This window comes from Capricornis sumatraensis, chromosome 4 (genome assembly GCF_032405125.1).
Source record: "Capricornis sumatraensis isolate serow.1 chromosome 4, serow.2, whole genome shotgun sequence".
In the NCBI taxonomy this organism is placed as follows: Eukaryota; Metazoa; Chordata; class Mammalia; order Artiodactyla; family Bovidae; genus Capricornis; species Capricornis sumatraensis.
In genome coordinates, this window is record NC_091072.1 from 86973428 (window position 1) to 86987024 (window position 13597).

A 13597-nucleotide genomic window follows, 5' to 3' on the forward strand; every position below is an offset into this window, starting at 1 on the left:
TTCTAGATTCCATATATGCGATAGACTACAATATTTATCTTTCTATTTCTGACTTACTTCACTCTGTATAATATGTTCTAGGTACATCCACCTCATTAGAACTGACTCAAATGGGTTTGTTTTTATGGCTAAGTCTTATTCCATTGTGTATATGTACAACTTCTTTATCCATTTGTCTGTCAGTGGATATCTAGATTGCTTCCATGTTCTAGCTATTGTAAATAGTGCTGCAATGAACAATGGGATACATGTGTCTTCTTCAATTTTGGTTTCCTCAGAGTATATGCCTAGGAGTGGGATTGCTGGGATGGGAATACCTGACCACCTGACCTGCCTCTTGAGAAATCTATATGCAAGTCAGGAAGCAACAGTTAGAGCTGGACACGGGACAACAGACTGGTTCCAAATAGGAAAAGGAGTACGTCAAGGCTGTATATTGTCACCCTGCTTATTTAACTTCTATGCAGAGTACATCATGAGAAATGCAGGGCTGGAAGAAGCACAAGCTGGAATCAAGATTGCCAGGAGAAATATCAATAACCTCAGATATGCAGATGACACACCCTTATGGCAGAAAGTGAAGAGGAACTTTTTAAAAAGCCTCTTGATGAAAGTGAAAGAGGAGGGTGAAAAAGTTGGCTTAAACTCAACATTCAGAAAACTAAGATCATGGCATCTGACCCCATTACTTCGTGGCAAATAGTTGGGGAAACAGTGGAAACAGTGTCAGACTTTATTTTTTTGGGCTCCAAAATCACTGCAAATGGTGATTGCAGCCATGAAATTAAAAGACGCTTACTCCCTGGAAGGAAAGTTGTGACCAACCTAGACAGCATATTCAAAAGCAGAGACATTACTTTGCCAACAAAGGTCTGTCTGGTCAAGGCTATGGTTTTTCCAGTGATCGTGTATGGATGTGAGAGTTGGATTGTGAAGAAGGCTGAGCACCGAAGAATTGATGCTTTTGAACTGTGGTGTTGGAAAAGACTCTTGAGAGTCCCTTGGACTGCAAGGAGATCCAACCAGTCCATCCTAAAGATCAGTCCTGGGTGTTCTTTGGAAGGAATGATGCTGAAGCTGAAACTCCAGTACTTTGGCCACCTGATGCAAAGAGTTGACTCGTTGGAGAAGATTCTGTTGCTGGGAGGGATTGGGGGCAGGAGGAGAAGGGGACAACAGAGGATGAGATGGCTGGATGGCATCACCAACTCAATGGACATGAATTTGAGTGAACTCCAGGAGTTGGTGATGGACAGGGGGGCCTGGTGTGCTGCAATTCATGGAATTGTAAAGAGTCGGACATGACTGAGTGAACTGAACTGAACTGATGGTGGTTTTATTCCTAGTTTTTTAAGGAATTTCCATACTATCTTCCACAGTGGTTGTATCAATTTACATTCCCATAAGAGCATTCCCTTTTCTCCACACCCTCTCCAGCATTTATTGTTTGAAGACTTTTTGATTGTGGCCATTCTGACCACAATCAGTGTGAGGTGATATCTCATTGTAGTTTTGATTTGGTTTTCTGTAATAATGACCAATGTTGAGCATCTTAGGTCTGAAGTGGGTTTCTTGTAGACAGCATATATATGGATCTCCTTTTTGTATCCATTCAGCCAGTCTGTGTCTTTTGGTTGGAACATTTAATCCATTTACAATTAAAGTAATTATTGATATGTATGTTCCTGTTGCCATTTTCTTAATTGTTTGGGGTTGATTGTGTAGATCTTTTTCCTTCTCTTGTATTTCTTGACTATATAAGTCCCTTTAACATTTGTTGTAAAGCTGATTTGGTGGTACTGAATTCTCTTACCTTTTGCTTGTTGAAAAGCTTTTGATTTCTTCATCAATTTTGAATAAGATCCTTGCCAGGTACAGTAATCTTGGCTGTAGATTTTTCCCTTTCAGGACTTTAATTATATCCTTCCATTCCCTTCTGGCCTGCGGAGTTTCTGCTGAAAGATCAGCTGTTAAGCATATAGGGTTTCCCTTGTATGTTACTTGTTGATCTCCCTTCCTGCTTTTAATATTCTTTCTTTGTGTTTAGTCTTTGATTTTTTGATTAGTGTGTGCTTTGGTTTATCCTGTATGGGACTCTTTGTGCCTCTTGGACTTGACTGACTATTTCCTTTTCCATGTTGGGGAAATTTTCAACTATAAATTTTCTCATATCCTTTCTTTTCCTTTTCTTCCTCTGGGACCCCTATAATTTGATGTCGGTGCATTTGATATTGTCCCAGTCTCTGAGACTCAGTTCTTTTCATTCTTTTTACTTTATTCTGCTCTCCAGAAGTTATTTCCTCCATTTTATCTTCCAGCTTACTGATTTGTTCTTCTGCTTCAGGTATTCTGCTATTGATTCCTCGTTGATCGTGTGGATTTAATCTGTAGCTTGTACAGCTGGTGGGAAGGTTTTGGGTCTTCTTCCTTAGCCACACTGCCCCTGGGTTTCATTTGTGGTTTTATTTCCACCTCTACATGTAGGTGATTTACTGGGATTTGCTCCTGAGGCTGTCCTGGAGGGCTTGAGTTTGCCCCTGTGAGGGCCAGGAGTGGAGGTGGTGCAGCTGCTTGGGTTTCAGGGGTTCTGGCAGCACCAGTTACTCAGGGGAGTTGGTGGCTAGGGCAGTAGGAAATATAGTGCTCTAGAAGGGTATGGCAACCAGTATTGGCCAATACAATTCCAGTATTCTTGCCTGGAGAACCACCTCCCTGATGGAGAAGGCTGGCAGGACACAGTCTACAGGATTGCAAAGCATCGGACATGACCGAAGCAACCCTGCATAAATAGATGCAAGACATTTTTTTGCCTGTGGCAGCTCTGCCCCAATGAGAGTTGAGCATGAAGATTGCACAGCTGCTTGGCTTGTGGGGACCCTGGTGGTGCCAATTGTGCAGGGACATCGACTGCCTCTGCCACAGGAGTTAGGGCCCTATCAGTCTTTTTTTAAGAGACTCTTGTAGTTGGCGATTAGAAGGCCTCTTTGGCCAGTCTTTACCCATCGCTCTGCCCATTCAGGCACTTAGAAGGCTCCCTTGCCTGGGGTCCTTCTCTGTTGTTCGGTGCATCAGGTAATAGAGAGACCCCCCTGGCTGGGGTCCTACTCTGTAGACTGGCACATGAGGCACTTAAAGGGGCACCCTGGGTGGGGTCCTATTCTGTAGTTTGCATATCAATCAGGGAGCACCCTGGGTAGGGTCCTATGTTGTAGGTCAGTGCATCAGGCATTTGATGTGCCAGCCTCTCTATCATTCCGCTGCTGATGCTGGCATGTGGGGAGAGAGAGGCTATGGTGATGGCTCCATCCCCTACACGTGACTCAGCAGTATCACCTTGCTTCCATGGCTGCCTGGCATTCCTCCACTGGCATTTTCCACCACAGTCTCCTCCCTCACATCCCCTCACAGTCTCTCCACAGTCAATAGCAGGACTCGCACTGGGATCGCTCCACAATCCCTAAACTCCAGCTCCCAGCCACTGTGCCCTCCAGGGGCCCAGCATCCCTGTCCGGGATATGTATGGCTGTGTCAAGGACTGTCTGATTCTCATCCCATTTAGGCTGCCACAGATCAGCTGTTTCACTCTCAGCCTTGAATGTTTCTCCTCTGACTCAGACAATTGCCTTGATGTGAGGATCGGACCCCTGCTTCAGTACTCCCATCCACTGAGGACAGGTCCAGTTCTACTAACACTCCTTTTTTCTCCCCCTCTAGTTCCTTCATCCTACCAAGTGTTGCATGATTCTATATATTCTTTTCTACTGGTCAGGTACTCCTGTCTGCTCTCAGCTGGTGTTCTGCATGCACTTCTGTGTCTGAAGGTGTATTCCTGGTGTATCCATAGAAAGGGATGTACTCCACATCCACCTACTCCTCCTCCATCTTGTTCTCACTCTCTTCAACCCTTTTTTTAATAAAAAGAGAAAACTATGCATTTTAGTTGTGTCAGCAAGGTGTTACATAATAAGTTGTTTTTTTGCTTAGTGTGTTTGAACATCTTAACTGTTGTTTAGATGAAGACTGAAGGAAATGAAAAAGTATGATTCAGTAATTAAAGAAATCCAAGTTATCAAAGCAAGCACATTAGTTATTTCTGACTTAAACCTACTTTGCCACTTAACCGCCACATATTTGTTGAGCGTATGTTCTAGCACTATTAATCCTTGAGGTTTGTCATCTGTTACACTTTCTGTAATTATTTAAATTTAATATACATCAATAGCAAAGGAGAATATCTCAGTACTTAGTCAATAATGATAACTTTTCCTCCAAACTGACACTAAACTAAAATTAATCTCCTTTAAGTTAAGTGGAGAAATCTCCTCCTATTGCCTTACTAGGCTAAAGCAGTTGTATTTCACACATTCATTTGTTTATTAGTTTATGAATAAGATATTTATCACATAACTTCTACATTCTGCACTCTGTATTAGACCCAAAGGATGGAGAGATAAATGAAAACTTCCCTGTCTAATGGGAGAAACAAACACATAAAATATGTTTACATTACCTTGATAGGTGCTGTATATAGTTAGCAGACAATGGATATCTAGAGGGGAGTGCAGCAAATTTATCCCAAGAATCCTTCCCAGGCAAAGACAAAGTTGGAGTAATGGAGCAATTTTTCTATCTGGGTCTTTCAGAAACCCATATTAAGGCTTGAAATAGACAGTGAAATTAATATGCCAGGTTGTACTTATATAGATATCTGTTCTTTCTCCATACCTTAAGGTTGAAGAGGAACAACACAAGCATATTAGTCCTTTTGTACTTAGAACACAGGTACTGCCTGTGTTCAGCAATAAGCTCCAGAGATCAATTACATTGAATTGCCTTATCTTTAAAATGTGTTCTTCTCTTTGGATCTCTCTTATCCAACAAAGTTTGCTTAATGAGATTAGTGTCACATCTACTGAAAAAGCTTAGTAACAATTGTTCCTTATTAAATACCTTGCATGAATACTTGTGCCATTATTTCAGATAACAGTGTGTTCTTATTCTTTATGTTATCAATAGAAGAGATTAATCTGAAGAATATCTGGAAGAACTTTGTATGTTATATATTACATATATATAGATCTTGGTCCTACACACATTGGAAACTTCATTTTTTGCACACATGTAAGGGGATTCAGTTTTATTGAGGCAACTAGGGAAATTTTCAATCATTATTCCTTCAAATATTCTTTTGCCCCTTTCTCTCTTTTCCTTCTGGTACTCCCAATACTTTCTATCTATCTATCTGTGTATGTATCTATCTATATATGTTTTTATGTTTGATCATATCCCACATGTCTCATATGATTTGTTCTTATTTTTTTTGTTTCTTGCACTAGAAAATCTCAGTTGACCCATCTTCAAGATTACTCATTATTTCTTCTGCCAACTCAAATGTTCTATTAAGCCTCTCTAGCAAATTTTTCATTTGTTACTCTACTTTTAAAGTTGAGAATTTCTATTTGGTTCTTTTTAATAATTTTGATCTTACTGATTTTTCTATTTGGTGAAACATTATTTCATAGTTTATTTCACACTTTCTTTCTTTATTTTGTAAGTGTATTAGTAATGACTGATTTGAAGACTATATTAAATAAATTCCATACCTACAAGTTACCAAAGATATAGTCTATTGATTGCTTTTTTGTATGTATGGACCATACTTTCTTGTTTCTTTGCATATCTTATAATTTTGGTTGTTGTTGAATGCTGGAAATTTTACAAAATATAATATAGGTAAGCTGGAAATCAGATCCTGTGCTTTTTCCAGGGTTTGCTGTTGTTGCTGTTTATGGATTTAGTGACTTTCTTGGAGTAATTCTGTAAAGGCTCTTTTTCTTTTCTGTGTGGGTTACTGCAGTCTATGCCTTGTTAACTAGTGGTCAGCACATAATTTGACCAAGATTTGTGTATGTTGGTGCACTTCTTTTATGTTCCAAGTGTAATATTCTGCCTTGGCTTTCACTTGATGCTTAAACACGGACTCAGAATCAGCCATTAATGAAGAATTATGGTTTCCTCAAGGTCTTCCTTGGCCATTCACACAGTTCTACACAAGCACGTGACCTTCTAGATCCCCAGTAATATGCCTGAGCTTTTAAAAGCCCTCCTATTTGACACTGGATCAAGATGGTGGAAGAGTAGGATATGGAGCTCATTTTCTCTTATAAATACATAAACTATGCATCTGCAAATGGAAGAGTTCTCATAGAACATCTATTGAACATGGGCAGAAGACCTCCAACTTCCAAAAAGGCAAGAAAATCTCTGGGCAGGGCAAAAGAAAACAGCTTTAAAAAAAGAAAAAAAAAAAGAGAGAGGGAGAAAGGAATCAGGATGGGACCAGTGTCCTTGGGAGGGAGCTGTGAAAGGGAAATTTTTCTGCATGAAGGGAAGTCCTTCTACTTCAAGTCTGGCAGGCAGATCAGCAGGGACAGAGAGGCAGCTTTGCAGCCTCAGAGGAGAGAATAGTAACTGGTTCACCAGGGCCAAAGCAGAGAGAGACTAGGACAGTCAATGCTGCCCAGCACGCCCAAGCTTGAGGTACTCATCACTGAGGTAGTGAGGGCCTTGTGCTTTGGAGGTCAGACCCAAGGAAGAGGACTGGGGTTGGCTGCATGGAGATAGCCTGAGGAGGCTAGGGTGTGGTATGAGACGAGGCGCTAGGGTGTGGTATGAGAGGAGGCCTGGGCCCAGCAGGGAGGAAGGGCAATATTTTTGGGCAGGTGTGGGAGGAGAGGGGTGGGCCCACCACAGGAGCTTCTTTCTCTGCACTCACTCTGAGGTGGCAGTTCAGTTCAGATCAGTCGCTCAGTCGTGTCTGACTCTTTGTGACCCCATGAATCACAGCACGCCAGGCCTCCTTGTCCATCACCAACTCCCAGAGTTCACTCAAACTTGTGTCCATCGAGTTAGTGATGCCATCCAGCCAACTCATCCTCTGCTGTCCCCTTCTCCTCCTGCCCCCACTCCCTCCCAGCATCAGGGTCTTTTCCAATGAGTCAACTATTAGCATGAGGTGGCCAAAGTATTGGAGTTTCAGCTTTAGCATCAGTCCTTCCAAAGAACACCAAGGACTGATCTCCTTTAGAATGGACTAGTTGGATCTCCTTGCAGTCCAAGGGACTCTTAAGAGTCTTCTCCAACACCACAGTTCAAAAGCATCAATTCTTCGGTGCTCAGCTCTCTTCACTGTCCAACTCTCACATCCATACATGACCACTGGAAAAACCATACCCTTGACTAGATGGACCTTTGTTGGCAAAGTAATGTCTCTGCTTTTGAATATGGTATCTAGATTGGTCATAACTTACCTTCCAAGGAGTAAGCATCTTTTAATTTCATGGCTGCAATCACCATCTGGAGTGATTTTGGAGCCCCCCAAAATAAAGTCTGACACTGTTTCCCCATCTATTTCCCATGAAGTGATGGGACCAAGGCACCAGCAAAACAAGCTCCAGGGGTAGGTATGAGCCACTGCTGTCATCTCAGACTCCAGAGGTAGGATCAGACTGCTGGTGAGGGTTGTGACCAGGAGCCAACCACTGCTTCTCTCTTTCTGGGAGCCTGCGTGAGCTGTGTACTTGCACACGCCTTATCAAGGGGATAATGGCCAGCACATGCTAAGGAAAGAGACAGCAAGCCTCCAAACCAAAAACAGCCTTCATATCAGAAAAATATTAAACCATTCAAGCTAAATAGAGAAGCTTCTGCATATAAATAACTCTTTAAGACTACAGTAGATGATTGTTTCTGATAAACTCACAAGAGAAATATAAGCAAAATGACAAAATAGAGGAATGACTGTCAGTTAACAGAACAGGAGAATTCCCCTGAAGGAACAAGCAATGAAACAGACCATTTGACTCTAATAGACATTTAGTTCCAAATGGAGGTAATGAAAATACTGAAGAAATTAAGAAAGGATATGGACAGAAATGCAGATTACAGTAAAAAGGACTAGAAACTATAAGGAGGAGCCAAGAAAAATCAGAAAAGTCATTTACTGAGATGAAAACTGAGCTAAAGGCAAAATGAATAATGCAGAAGAAAGAATAAGTGATATGAAAGATAGAATAATGGTCAGTAACCAATCAGAATAGCAGACAGAAAGCCAGATTGGGGGAAAAAAATGAAAGCAATATGAGAGACCTATGGGATAATATAAAGTGTGCCTGTCTACACATAATCAGGGTTCTAGAAGGAGAAGAAAGAGAAAGGAGGACTGAAAATGTATTTGAAAAAATTGTGGCTGAAAACTTCCCAAATGTAATCAAGGAAACATATATTCAGATACAGGAAGCACAGAGGGTTCTAAACAAGATGAACCACAACAGACCTACAGCAAGACATGTTAAAATGGCAAACATTAAAGAGAGGATTCTAAGGGCAGCAAGAGAAAAGCAAGGAGTTCATTACAAGGAAATTCCCAGAAGGCTATCAGCTGATTTCCTACAGAAACACTGCAGACCAGAAGGGAGTGGCAGAATATATTTAAAGTCTTGAAAGGGAAGATCTGCAACCTAGAATACTCTATCCAAAAGTTTATCATTTAGAGAAGGAGGAGAAACAAAGAATTTCTCAGACAAGTAAAAGCTAAAAAGAATATGGCAACACTAAATCTATCCTACAATAAGTATGAAACATCTCCTCTAAGTGGAAAAGAAGCAAGAAGATATAGGAAGAAGAAAATCATAATTTGAAAGTAAATCACTTAAATTAGCCAGTACACAGATCAAACAGAGATAGAGAAAAAAAAATGTATTTTTGAAATCAATGATAAATGCAAAGAACAGCAAAAGGATAAAGATGAAGCTGTAAAAAATGACATCAAAATCATAAAATATAAGGAAAGAGTAAGAAAATGCAGATTCTTTTTTTTTTTTTACAGTGTGTTTGAGCCTATATTCCTATCAGATATAGGAAGGTGTTAACATACTTGAAAAATAGGGAAACCACAAATCAAAAGCATACAATAGATTCATAAAAAATCAAGAGAACACAAGCATAAAATAAATCATCAAACCACAAAAAGAAAAAAACAAGGAAAAAACAAAGAATCAATCAGAAAGCAAGGTTTAATATGTCAATAAATATTTGCTTATCAATAATTGAGCAAAGTAATATTATTGTTGTTGTTTAGTTACTAAGTCATGATGAACTCTTTGCCACCCCATGGACTGTAGCCTGCCATACTCTTCTGTCCATGTGGTTTCCAGACAAAATTTTTGAGTGGGTTGCCATGTCTTTCTCCAGGACACCGTCCCAACCCAAGGATAGAAACCACATCTTCTGCATTGCAGACAGATAATTTACCACTGAGTAGACACCCTTCTTATTCACAGTCTCGATAAAATGTTTTGTTTTTATTAATATTTATTGGCATATCAGTTCATTCTCTGAGTCATGTCTGACTCTTTGTGACCCCATGGACTTTAGCAGGCTTCCTTGCTCATCACCAACTCCCAGAGCTTACTCAAACTCTTGTCCGAGTCGGTGATGCCATTCAACCATAGTTCTATTCAAATGTTGTTAGTTTCTTGCTATAAAGCAAAGTAAATCAATCATGCAAATACATTTATCCACTCTTTTAGATTTCCTTCTGATTTAAATCACAAAGAGCAATGAGTAGAGATCCCTGTGCTAAACAGGAAGTTCTCATTCGTTTTCTATTTTATACACAGTAGTGTAGATATTTCAGCCTCAATTTCCCAATTCATCCATCCCATTTTCCTCCCTTGGTAACCATATCTTTGATCTCTACATCTGTAACTATTTTTGCTTTGTAAATAAGTTCATCTCTACCATTTTTCGAGATTCCACATATAAGCTGTATCATGCGATATTTGTTTTTCCCTTTCTGATTTACTACACACTCTGTATGACAACCTCTAGCTGCATCCATGTCTCTGCAAAAGACACCCTTTCATTCCTTTTTATGATTGAGTAATATCCCATTGTGGACTTCCCTGGTGGCTCAGCAGTGAAGAATTTCCCTGCAAGGAAAGAGAGACAGCTTCAATCCTTGGGTCAGGAAGATCCTCTGGAGAATAAAATGACAACCCACTTGAGAATTCTTGCCTGGGCAATCCCATGGGCAGAGGAACCTGTTAAGCTACAGTACATGAGGTCACAAAAGAGTCAGGCACAACGAAATTACAATATGCTGCCTATAAAATACCCACTTAAGGGAAAAAGACACACATAGATTGAAAGTGAGGGGATGGAATGTTTGTATATTTTGGAGATTAATCATTTATCAGTTGCTTTGTTTGCAGCTATTTTCTCCCATTCTGAGGGTTGTCTTTTCACCTTGTTCATAATTTCCTTTGCTGTGCAAAAGCTTTTAAGTTTAATTATGATCCATTTGTTTACTTTTGTTCTCATTTCCATTACTCTAGGAGGTAGGTCAAAGAAGATCTTGTTGTGATTTATGTCACAGAGTGTTCTATCTATATCTTCCTCTAAAAGTTTTATAGTTTCTGGCTTTACATTTAGATATTTATTCCATTTTGCGTTTCTTTTTATATATGCTGTTAGGAAGTGTTCTAATCTTATTCTTATACATGTAGCTGTCCAGTATACCCAGCACCACTTATTGAAGAGACTATCTTTTCTCTATTGTATATTCTTACCTCCTTTGTCAAAGATGCCAATAGATGCACAGGTTTATCTCTGGGCTTTCTGTGTTCTTCTTTTTGTCTATATTTCTGTTTTTGTGCCAGTACCATATACTCTTAACTATAGCTTTGTAGTATAGTATGAAATCAGAAAGTTTGATTTATCCATCTTCATTTTTCTTCCTCAAGAATTCTTTGTCTGTTCAGGGTCTTTTGTATTTCTGCACAAACTATATAATTTTTGTTCTAGTTCTGTGAAGAATGCTGTTGGTAATTTTATGAGGCTTGCCTTGAATCTGTAGATTGCTTTAGGTAGTATAGTTATTTTCACAATATTGATTCTTGTGATCCTAGAACAGGCTATATCTCTTCATCTGTCTGTGTCATCTTTGATTTCTTTCATCAGCATCTTAAAGTTTTCTGCAACAGATCTTTTCTGTCTTTAAGTAGGTTTAACCCTAGTTATTTTATTCTTTTTGTTGAAGCTTATGCAGCTCAATTTCAGAAAGGAAAAGAAAAAAACACCCAATCAGAAAATGGGCAGAAAACCTAAACAGACATTTCTGCAAAGAAGACATACAGATAGCCACCAAATATATAAAAAGATGCTCAGTATTGCTCACTATTAGATAAATGCAAGTCAAAACTACAATGAGTTATCACTTCACACTGGTCAGAATGGCCATCATTTAAAAAATCTACAAACTATAAATGCTGAAGAATGTGCAGAGAAAATGGAGTCCTCTTTCACTGTTGGTGAGACTGTACTCTGATACAACCACTATGGAAAACAGTATGGAGATTCCTTCAAAAACTAGGAATAAAACTACTATATGGCCCAGCAATCCCAATTCTGGGCATATATCCTGAGAAAACCATAATTCAAAAAGACCTATGTGCTCCAATATTCATTTTACACTGTTACAATCACCAGGATATGGAAGCAATCTAGATATCCATTGACAGATGAATTGATAAAGAAGTTGTGGCAGATATATACAATGGAATATTACTCAGCCATAAAAATAAACGAATTTGAGTCAGTTGAAATGAGGTTGATGAACTTCAAGTCTGATATACAGTGAAGTAAGTCAGAAAGAGAAAACAGATATCATATGCTAATGCAAATATACGGAATCTAGAAAAATGATGCTGATGAACCTATTTGCAGGGCATTTCTAGAGACAAAGATGTAGAAGACAATCTTGTGAACACAGTGGGGGAAGGAGAGGGTGAGATGAATTGAGATAGTATCATTGGCATGTACACACCACCATGTGTAAAACAAGTAATGGGAAGCTGCTCTGTAACTCAGTCTGGTGCTCTGTGACAACCTAGAGGGATCAGAGTAGGGAGTGAGAGGGAGGCTCAAGAGGGAGAGAATATATATACTCATGGCTGATTTGTGTTTTTGTACAGCAGAAATCAACACAACGTTGTAAAGCAGTTATCCTCCAATTAAAAATAAAAAGTGAGGGGATGGAAAAATATTTTATGCAGATGGAAATGAAAAGAAAATGGGAGTTGCAATACTCATATCAGACAAAATAGACTGTAAAGCAAAGACTATATAAAGAAGGTAAAAAAGTATATAGAAAAAGGTATAAAAAGAAAATACTTAACGAAAAAAGAGTCAATATACAAAGAGGTTTTACAGTCATCAACATATATGCATCTAATATAGAAGCACCTAAATACATAAAATAAATACTAACAAACATAAATGGAGAAATCAACAGGATTGTAGTAACAGTAGGAGACTTTGACACCCCGCTCATATCAATGGAAAGATCTTCTGGACTGAAAACCAATAAGCAACAGAGATCCTGAATGATGCAATAGAGCAGTTAGACTTAATTGGTATTTTCAAGACATTACATTAAAAAATCATAATACACAGTCTTGTCAAGTGCACATCAAACATTCTCTAGGATGGACCACATACTGGGCACAACAAACCTCAACAAATTTAAGAGTATAGAAATTATTTCAAGCATATTCTCTGACCACAACAGCATAAAACTAGAAATCAACCACAGGAAAAGACATGAAAAAAATATGATTACATGGAAACTAAAGTACAAACTACTAAAAAATGAATGGATCAAAGAGGAAATCAAAAGGAAATTTTAAAATGCAACAAATGACAAAACACAGCCAACAAAATCTATGAGGTGCTGCAAAAGCAGTTCTTGGAGAGAAGCTCATAGCAATACAAGTCTTTTTCAAAAATCAAGAAAAATCTCAAACAACCTAACCTATCACCTAAAAGAATTAGAAAAAAAAAAAAAGAAGAACTAGCAAAACCTAAAGTCAGGAGAAGGAAGAGAATATTAAAGATTGGGGAGGAAATAAATAAAAGAGCCTAATACATAAAACAAAAATTCAATAAAACCAAGATCTAGTACCTTGAAAGGATAAAGAAAATTGAATGCCTCTGGCCAGGCTTACCAAAAAGAAAAGTAAAAGAATCCAAATAAAATAAGAAATTAAAAAAGACAGTATCAGAAATCTGATACTGCAAAAAAAAAAAAAAATAAGAATGCTATGAACAATATATGCCAACAAATTTGACAACCTAGAAGAAATGAACAACTTTCTAGAAAGATACAGCCCACCAAAATTGAATCAAGCAGAAATAGATAATTCAACAGACCCATCACTTGAAGTGAAATAGAATCTATGATTTCAAAAAAAAAGAAAACTACCTTTAAAAAGCACCCTGTAAACAAAAGTCCAGGACCAGATGGTTTCACAGGCAAATATGATCACACGTACAAAGAAAAACTGTTTCTCTTCAAACTCTTCCAAAAGAGAGGAGTGAACACTCCCAAGACATTCTGTGAAGCCACAATCATCCTGTACCAAAACCAGATAAGATGCCACCAATAAAGCAAATTACGGGTCAATGCTTTTATGAATATAGATTCAAAAATTTTCAACAAAATATTAACAAATCGAATCCAACAACACATAGAAAA

General features: G+C 38.6%; 1 protein-coding gene across 1 annotated transcript in view; it reads left to right on the forward strand.

Annotated features, from left to right (window-relative positions):
* The window catches only part of CPNE8 (copine 8), a 258480-nt gene that overhangs the window by 181384 nt on the left and 63499 nt on the right, over positions 1 to 13597 (forward strand). The window lies entirely within an intron of this gene.